Source organism: Ovis aries, chromosome 2 (genome assembly GCF_016772045.2).
Source record: "Ovis aries strain OAR_USU_Benz2616 breed Rambouillet chromosome 2, ARS-UI_Ramb_v3.0, whole genome shotgun sequence".
In the NCBI taxonomy this organism is placed as follows: Eukaryota; Metazoa; Chordata; class Mammalia; order Artiodactyla; family Bovidae; genus Ovis; species Ovis aries.
The window spans coordinates 40922847-40933148 of record NC_056055.1 but is presented as its reverse complement, the minus strand read 5'-3'; positions in this window follow the sequence as shown (position 1 = coordinate 40933148).

The following is a 10302-nucleotide window of genomic DNA, read 5'->3' as shown; positions in this document are numbered from 1 at the left end:
CAATCCACTCCAGTACTATTGCCTGGAAAATCCTATGGACAGAGGAGCCTGGTAGGCTATAGCCCATGGGGTCACAAAGAGTCAGACATGACTAAGCGACTTCACTTTCACTTTCACTATGAGGATGTAATTAGTGTTTGGAGCTGAGGCAGCCATACTGTGACCATGAGGAGAAATGCCACCCATATAGCAAAGATGGCAGAGCAGGAAAAAAGAAAGCACTTGGGTATTTAGGACATGCTCATGCTACTGAATCAACTCTGGGAAGGTAAAATAAATGATCTCTTGTTATTAAGCCACTCAGTCTTGTAGCTTTTAACATATAGTTAAAGTAATTCTCTAAATCTATTAACCTTTCAGCTGCAGGGTTTTGTTTTTTTTTTTTTTTCTTTAATTAATAGTTAAGGAGATAGAAATTCAATGTTCTCCAGAAACATCTTCTTCTTATTAGAGAATCTGTCCACATAAAGAAAATGAGTAAAATTGGATCCTTACCTAAGGTCACTGCTATCCTTTAGAAGGAATTCAAGCACTCACCTTTCATTCCAACTTTGAGAAGGAGCGATTCAGACTTTCTATTTTAGGCTGTATTTGGACATTTTTAGAGTTATAGTAAAGAGACTTAAATTCATGATTTGTGCCATAACTGCTTTGCAGTCTTAAGTCTTTAGATGTCTTCTCTCTCCATGCACCCATCTAGTTGGAATGTTCAGATAAACAAGGCCATTGTCCTGGTGTGGGTGGCATCTCCTAATAAACAGAACCTTAACAGTGGGATGTTTCTTTTGACTCTAGCCTAGACTATAGGAAGAAGACTTTCCTTTATTACCATTTTACCTGGGCTTAGATGTCTTTCCTTCTTGTCCCTATAAATGAAACAAAACAAACTGAGAATCTGGGGTCTTCCTAGCCTCCATCTGGTGAGAATCTTAGGCCTGAGTCCCAAAAGAAGTTTTCATATTTCACAAGTGATTCAGTGCTATTTATCAGTCATAAGAGAACCTGAATCCAAAATTTAAAAGTGTCCATTTTCCCCCTTCCTATCCTTCTCATGAGACTGAAATTATAGTAGAAGACAAAATCTTAAGACAACAGTCTTAAGACAAAAGAAGCATCCTATCACAGGACTTCCCTGGTGGTCCAGTGGTTAAAACACTCCCTTCCAATGCAGGGGGTGTGGGTTCAATCCCTGGTGGGAGAGCTAAGATTGCACATGCCTCTCAAACAAAAAAAACAAAACATAAAACAGAAGCAATATTGCAACAAATTCAATAAAGAGTTTAAAATGATCCAGATTTTAAAAAATACATCCTATCATGGATGTAGTGCTGTTGTTTTCCCAGTATTCCTGGTTCTTCTCCAGGCACAGAGTAGAATAGCATTCCTTCACCCTAAGCACGGAAGTGGTTATGTGGCTGAATTTGAAATGTGAGAGTCACTTCTATTAGAAGCTATAAGAGCCAATCCATGATTTACCATGCTCTTTCTCTCCGGAACATGCCTGACATTATTCAAAAAGGTGGCCGCTCTATTATCTCTGGGCCCCTGGGTGACAACAATGAACCCTGCTGGGCTAGAATGGATGTGTTGCATTAATGAGAGATAAGTTTTCATTGGTTTATGCCACTGAACTTTATTTTTCTTGTTTGTTTTTTGTTTTCACAGCAAAATGTAGCTTGTAATGACAACAACAGAGGTCACTGCCTCTGGCCTCTAAGACCATGTGCAGTGGCAGAATCCCATAAGAGTTGTGGTCCTGGACTTAAATATTCTGTAATAAAATTGGAATGCTTTAAGCCTTGACCCATGAAAAATGGGTTTGGGGGCTGTGTTTTGAACATGGAAGGTTTCAATGAGTAATAACCAAAATGACTAGGATGAAAAATGTATCTCTAATTATAGATTTCTTACTGGAAAATTCCCCCAGGTTTTTTATTTTTGAATTAACATGTGGAGAATTCCTATTTTGTGGTGGTTGCGGGGAGTCGGTGCGGGGGGGAGAGGAGGGAGGGAAATGAAAGAGAAGGAGCTTTGGCAGACAGAAGTAAAGTCTCATAGATTACATGCTACATGCTAGGTCTGAGGCAAAGTTTTGCTGATGACATGAAGTAGTAAACCAGAAGACCTATATGAAACACATTAGAAAGCAAACTAATCATATCACATTTACATCTCTGAGGTGGCAAAATATAAACATTTTTGAAGTATAGAATCAGTGACAGCACAAAAAAATAATACAAAGTATTAACATGTCCTTCATGCTGCCATTCAATTAAAAATAGGATGAGAAAGACTCATAAAGAAACACACTCACTTGTAAACAGAGTTGAGAATAGTAATTGAAATGATAATACTGGAGTGTGGATATTACCTAAAAGAGATTTTTTTAAATTGAAAGGAATTAATTGCTGCGATTCATGGGGTCACAAAGAGTCGGACACGACTGAGCAACTGAACTGAACTGAGTGAAAAGATAAATTTTCTTTTTCTGATTGGTAATGGGAGATGGGGAAATTAAAATGAAAGGAAAATGGTGTTCCAGTTATATATGTGTCTGATTTAATAATATAAATTGCTACAAGAAAATTAGATAATATACTCTACCAAGTAGCTCACTTATTAGATGCAGTAGCCTGGTCCACAAAGGGGCCATAAGAAAATACTGGAATCATTACTGCCACATGGAAGGAAGGAAGAGGTCACCATTCTAATTGTACAAAGCTTTGGAACAACAGTTAAAACAGGAAATAGAGATTCTGACTGCACATAAAATGAAGTTATCTCACGGTCCAAGTGACATAATCAGAAAAGTTCCAGGTCCAGTTCAGTTCAGTTCAGTCACTCAATCATGTCCAACTCTTTACAACCTCATGAACTGCAGCATGCCAGGCTTCCCTGTCCATCACCAACTCCTGGAGTCCACCCAAACCCATGTCCATCAAGTCAATGATGCCATCCAACCATTTCATCCTTGGTTGTCCCCTTCTCCTCCTGTCCTCAATCTTTCCCAGCAACAGGGTCTTTTCCAATGAGTCACCTCTTCGCATCAGGTGGCCAAAGTATTAGAGTTTCAGCTTCAACATCAGTCCTTCCAATGAACACCCAGGACTGATCTTCTTTAGGATGGACTGGTTGGATCTCCTTGAAGTCCAAGGGACTCTCAAGAGTCTTCTCCAACACCACAGTTCAAAAGCATCAATTCTTCGGTGCTCAGCTTTCCTTATAGTCCAACTCTCACATCCATACATGACTACTGGAAAAACCATAGCCTTGACTAGACAGACCTTTGTTGGCAAAGTAATGTCTCTGCTTTTTAATAAGCTATCTAGGTTGGTCATAACTTTTCTCCCAAGAAGTAAGCATCTTTTAATTTCATGGCTGCAATCACCATCTGCAGTGATTTTGGAGCCCAGAAAAATAAAGTCAGCCACTGTTTTCACTGTTTCCCCATCTATTTGCCATGAAGTGATGGGACCGGATGCCATGATCTTCGTTTTCTGAATGTTGAGCTTTAAGCCAACTTTTTCACTCTCCTCTTTCACTTGCATCAAGAGGCTCTTTAGTTCTTCTTCACTTTCTTCCATAAAGGTGGTGTCATCTGCATATCTGAGGTTATTGATATTTCTCCCTGCAATCTTTATTCCAGCTTGTGCTTCTTCCAGCCCAGCATTTCTCATGATGTACTCTGCATAGAAGTTAAATAAGCAGGGTGACCATATATAGCCTTGATGTACTCCTTTTCCTATTTGGAACAAGTCTGTTGTTCCATGTCCAGTTCTAACTGTTGCTTCCTGAAGTTCCAGGTAATAAACTAAAAATCCTCTCAATGTTTACAAAATTCAAGACTGGATTTTCTTCAGACAATCAGGATAAAAAAGATAGTCAACTACAAAGGTGATCAGTAAATCAGACATTTAGTCACTCAGTCATGACCGACTCTTTGTGACCCCATGGACTGCAGCACTACAGGCTTCCGTGTCCATCACCAGCTCCTGGAGCTTACTCAAACTCATCTCCATCAAGTTGGTGATGCCATCCAACCATCTCATCCTCTGTCATCCCCTTCTCCTGTGTTCAATCAGGGTTTTTCCAATGAGTCAGTTCTTTGCATCAGGTGGCCAAAGTACTGGAGTTTCAGCTTCAGCATCAGTCCTTCCAATGAATATTCAGGACTGACTTCCTTTCAGATTGACTGGTTGAATTTCCTTGAGGTCCAAGTGACTCTCAAGAGTCTTCTCCAACACCACAGTTCAAAAACATCAGTTCTTTGGCACTCAACTTTGTTTATAGTTCAACTCTCACATCCATACATGACTACTGGAAAAACCATACCTTTGACTAGAAAAATCTTTGTTGGCAAAGTTATATATCTGCTTTTTAATTTGCTGTCTAAAGACTTTGATGCTAGGAGGGATTGGGGGCAGGAGAAGAAGGGGACGACAGAGGATGAGATGGCTGGATGGCATCACTGACTCGATGGACGTGAGTCTGAGTGAACTGCGGGAGTTGGTGATGGACAGGAAGGCCTGGCATGCTGTGATTCATGGGGTCGCAAAGAGTCAGACACAACTGAGCGACCGAACTGAACTGAACTGATGTTGGTCATAGCTTTTCTTCCAATTTCGTGGCTGCAGTCACCATCTGCAGTGATTTTGGAGCCCCCTAAAATAGTCTCTCACTGTTTCCATTGTTTCCCCAACTATTTGCCGTGAAGTAATGGGACTGGATGCCATGATCTTAGTTTTCTGAATGTTCAGTTTTAAGCCAACTTTTTCACTCTCCTCTTTCACGTTCATCAAGAGGCTCTGTAGTTCTTCACTTTCTGCCATAAGTGCTGTCATCTGCATATCTGAGGTTATTGATATTCCTCCCAGCAGTCTTGATTCCAGCTTATGCTTCATCCAGTCCAGAATTTCGCATGATGTACTCTGCATATAAGTTAAATAATCAGGGTGACAGTATACAGCCTTGACATACTCCTTTCCCGATTTGGAACCAGTCTGTAGTTCCATGACCAGTTCTAACTGTTGTTTCTTGAACTGCATACAGATTTCTCAGGAAGCAGGTAAGGTGGTCTGCTATTCCCATCTCTTTAAGAATTTTCCACAGTTTATTGTGATCCACACAGTCAAAGGCATACTAAATAAAGCAGAAGTAGATATTTTTCTGCAACTCTCTTGCTTTTTCAATGATCTAGTGGATGCTGTCAATTTGATCTCTGGTTCCTCTGCCATTGCTAAATCCAGCTTAAGCATCTGAAAGTTCACGGTTCATGTATTGCTGAAGCCTGGCTTGGAGAATTTGGGGCATACTTTGCTAGCATGTGAGATGAGTGCAATTATGTGGTAGTTTGAACATTCTTTGGCAATGCCTTTTTTGGGGTTGAAATGAAAACTGACCTTTTCCAGTCCTGTGGTAACTGCTGAGTTTTCCAAATTTGCTGGCATATTGAGTGCAGCACTTTCACAGCATCATCTTTCAGGATTTGAAATAGCTCAACTGGAATTCCACCACCTTCACTAGCTTTGTTTGCAGTGATGTTTCCTAAGGCCCATTTGACTTCACATACCAGGATGTCTGACTCCTAGTGAGTGATCACATCATCATAGCCATCTGGGTCATAAAGATATTTTTTTGTATAGTTCTGTGTATTCTTGCCACCTCTTCTTAATGTCTTCTTCTTCTGTTAGTTCCATACCATTTCTGTCCTTTATTGTGCCCATCTTTGCATGAAATGTCCCCTTGATATCTTTAATTTTCTTGAAAAGATCTCTAGTCTTTCCCATTCCAATGTTTTCCTCTATTTCTTTGCACTGATTCCTGAGGAAGGCTTTCTTATCTCTCCTTTCTGTTCTTTGGAACTCTGAATTTAAATGGGTATATCTTTCCTTTTCTTCTTGCCTTTCACTTCTCTTCTTTTCTCAGCTATTTGTGAGGCCTCGTCAGACAACCATTTTGCCTTTTTTTCATTTCTTTTTCTTGAGGATGGTCTTGATCCCTGCCTCGTGTACAATGCCATGAACCTCCATCCGTAGTTCTTCAGGCACTGTCTATCATATCTAATCCCTTGTATCTTTTTGTCACTTCCACTGTATAATCATAAAGGATTTGATTTAGGTCATACCTGAATGGTCTAGTGGTTTTCCCTACTTTGTTCAGTTTAAGTCTGAATGTGGCACTAAGGAGTTCATGATCTGAGCCACAGTCAGCTCCTGGTCTTATTTTTGCTGACTGTATAGAGCTTCTCTATCTTTGACTGCAAAAAAAATATAATCAATCTGTTTTCAGTATTGACCATCTGTGATGTCCATGTGTAGTCTTCTCTTGTGTTGTTGGAAAAGGGTGTTTGCTATGAACAGTGTGTTCTCTTGGCAGAACTCTATTAGCCTTTGACCTGCTCCATCTCGTATTTCAAGGTCAAATTTTCCTGTTACTCCAGGTATCTCTTAACTTCCTACTTTTGCATTCCAGTCCCCTATAATGAAAAGGACATATTTTTTTGGTGTTAGTTCTAGAAGGTCTTGTACATCTTCATAGAACCCTTCAACTTCAGCTTCTTTAGCATTACTGGTTGGGGCATAGACTTGGATTACTGTGATATTGAGTGGCTGTCTTGGAAATGAACAGAGATCATTCTGTCATTTTTGAGATTGCATCCAAGTACTGCATTTTAGACTGTTTTGTTGAGTATGAGGGCTACTCCATTTCTTCTAAGGGATTCTTGCTCACAGTAGTAGATATAATGGTTATCTGAGTTAAATTCACCCAGTAGTTAAATTCACAAAGGTGACAGAAGGAACTTGTTCTGAACATGAGTCCTCTCTTTATTCTCAATGAAGGGATTATGTTGCAAAAGGTTAAAAGGAATATTGGGGAAATTTGAGTCTCTAGGCACTAATCCAGTATCACAGACAGATAACCTCCTGGGATGATGATGTTTGCAAGAATTATTTTATACCCATACCTCTTAGAGGTACTGATCTATAAAAGTGGCCCTAGGAAAGAAGCCATGCCAAAGACAGCTTTATCAGCATTCTGGGAGGAACTGCATACAGTGGTTAAGAGCATCAGCTTCAGCATCAGACAGACTTAAATGCACTCTTAGTTCTGACATCTGCTCACCATGTGACTTTGTACAATTGTATCTCTTGCTTTCAATCTTCCCGTCGATGAAATGGAGTTAATAATGGAATCTACCTCATAGGAAAGACTCTGAAGTTTAATCAATATAATACTTGTAAAATGTTTAGTTCCTGGCATGTGGTGCAAAATCAATGTATGCATGCTATTGTTAGAGCTTAAAGTTTTCCCTTTGGGCCTGAGGAATGCCCCAACCTCATTCCAATATTAAATCAACAATCAATTGCAGTTGGAAATTTTAACTGGCTGATACTGTTGACATTCAGCCCAGAATTTGGAATCCTACTTAGAATATCTGTAGGATGTTCCAGGATTGATCCAAGCGACAATAGTCATTAGAAATTACAAGAGGTAATATTATTAAGCCACAGAATCAAATAATTCTTTTAGGACAAAGTGAAGTTGAAAAGATCTGAGAAGTTCTCCAAGCCTGAATTTAAAGGTCACTTGAAACAGGTCTTTTATGCTTTAGTTTGGGACCCTGTCTTCCCTTTGGATAAAAGTCCTAGAAAAGAAGAAATCAAATAAAGTCTTCGTATGAGCCCACATCAGTACAGAGGGAGTGCTTGGCACCAAGTGTGCCTTAGGAAAGATCAAGTCTTTGCTCAAAGCACATCAGGTTCTGAAGTAGCTAAGAATCATGAAGATTTTCATCTCAAATTTCAGCACTCAGTACTGAATTCACAATAGTTCTATTTCCAATGTCTCAGCATATTTAAGAATGTGATCAGCACTGACGTCTCTGGGACACTTTGAGTCAAATATTAAGAAAGATGATAGAACTTTGGTCAATAAAGTGCTTCCCAGGAGGGGAAGAATATAAAAAGTAGAATGGCATTGGCCATAGATAACTAAACGTCTATGTAACCTCTTTCATTTGGGTCCCTTAGGTAAAAAAATCTGCCAGCAGTGTAGGAGACCTGAGTTCGATCCCTGGGTTGGGAAGATCCCCTGGAGGAAGGAGGATATGGAAACCCACTCCAGTATTCTTGCCTGGAGAATTCCAACAGACAGAGGAGCCTGGTGGGCTACAATCCATGGGGTCACAAAGAGTTGGACATGACTGAGCAACTAACCACAAGCAGTAACTACAAACTTTATCTTAGAAGTCAAATCATGGATTTTTGTGACTCTTTGAATTCAATCATTCTTTACCTTATTATTTTTTTAAAAAAACCATTTGTAATTGTTATAATTCACTTAGCTTGGGAGACAAATATGACATACATCTCTTTTAATTTTCCAATTCATGTCTCTAGCGGTAACATGGCTTAATTAATACAAAGTTCAGTGCTGAAGACTTGTCCTGAATCATCCAAAGGAGATTTATGTTGAGCATATAAGTTGTTGAGAAGAATGATTTCTATTGTCCTGAAATTATGATTCAGGCACAGAGCAAGGGGCGAAAATATCCTAAGGACTTCACATTTTAAGGTCAAGATCTACCAACAGCTAGACCTGACCACTTCCTAATAAGGTTTGCTGACGGGCACCAGGGCAAAAAGAACTTACCACATTAGCCATTATAGTAAGAGGATTAGGGGTGTGGGAGTAGGTTGTCAGCCTTTCAATGTGCCTTGAAAGAGGTTATTTCCTTCTTTTTCCATGAGAAGCCAAGGAAGGGAGATCCCAGAAAATTATTTGAGAAGAGTTCCTAAAAGAATGGTAAATTGAATTTTGTTTCTTCTTTAAATACTGAATTATCCAGCAAGCCTTTCAAAATACTCCTGTGCTACTTAGATGGAAAGGGAATGGGAGATAAATGGTGTAGGTAAGAGAGGGAATGCAATGAAGCAACCTAAATGCCTATGTTTATTTTTTCTTAAGATGTGCTGGGTCTTAGTTGTGGCATGTTGGCTCTTTGTTGTGACGCACAGGCTCTTCTCTAGTGCAGGGGATGGCTCTAGTTGCCCCACTGCATGTGCGATCTTGTTTCCCTGACCAAGGATGGAACTCTGGTCCCCTGCATTGGAAGGTGGATTCTTAACCACTGGATCAGCAAGGAAGTCCCGAGCCTACTGTTTCATGTGGAAAAGGCAAAGAGTTTTCTTGGGGCTGAGTGAACACCTAGGAAAGTAGGCTTGAGCCCCTTTTGCAGGTATTTCACTGGATAAGGAGACTCTACCAGCAGAGGCTTGGTAATGATGGCAGGAGTTAGGGGCTTGTATTAGAGACTGAGCCAGAACTGAAACTCTTACATTACAGATTTGTGTCATGAAGAGATCACAGTGGATTATCTGAAGAACTCTCACATATGCTCCACAAGGGAGCCAACATTTGTATACAAGCTCTTCTGAAGATAAGACAATCAGATTATGTTAGACAGAAAAACAAGGACAACTATTAAAAGAGAAACTGGGTGGGGAAGGAAAAATCTGTGGTGGAGGTAAGATCAAGTAGCTATTTAGTAGGCAAAATCAATAGGAGTCAGAGATAAATATAGGACAGGAAGACAGAGTGTATGGTTTTTGTAGCTGCTGAAACATGTCTTCTCTGAGCCAGAGGGCACTGAGGTAAAACAATCTGAATTAAAACCAAATTATGAATTTGGTTTATTGAAGTATACAAAGCTTTTTTTTTTTCATTTTAGATTGTAAAACAATTGCATATCCATTCATATATCTTTTTAACTTTTTATTTTATATTGGAGTATAGTTGGTTAACAATGTTGTGTCGGTTTTGGTTATACAGCAAAGTGATTTGGCTATTCTTTTCCAAATTCTTTTCCCATTTAGGTTGTCACTTAACATTGAGCAGAGTTCCTTGTGCTGTACAGCAAGTCATTGTTGGTAATCCATTTTAAATACAGCAGTGTGTATATGTCCCTCCCAAACTCCCTAACTATCCCTTCTCTCCACCACCCCTTTCCTGGGTATACATCTAGAGAAAATCGAGGTCCAAAAGGATGCATGCATTCCAATGCTCATTGCAGTACTGTTTACAATATCCAGTCATATATTTTTAAACAGTTTTACTTATATAATTAATTCTGTGCTAAGCATAGTATGAATTAAATTAAACACAGCTGGAAACTCAAATAAAATGTGCTTAAAGCCATCTTCTCTGAAAATTCAATTCCTTGGGACTTAATAACCTTTTCATGTCACAAATTCATTCTTCTCCTTTTTCTTCCTTCTTCCTCTCCTCCTCCTGTTTCTCTTC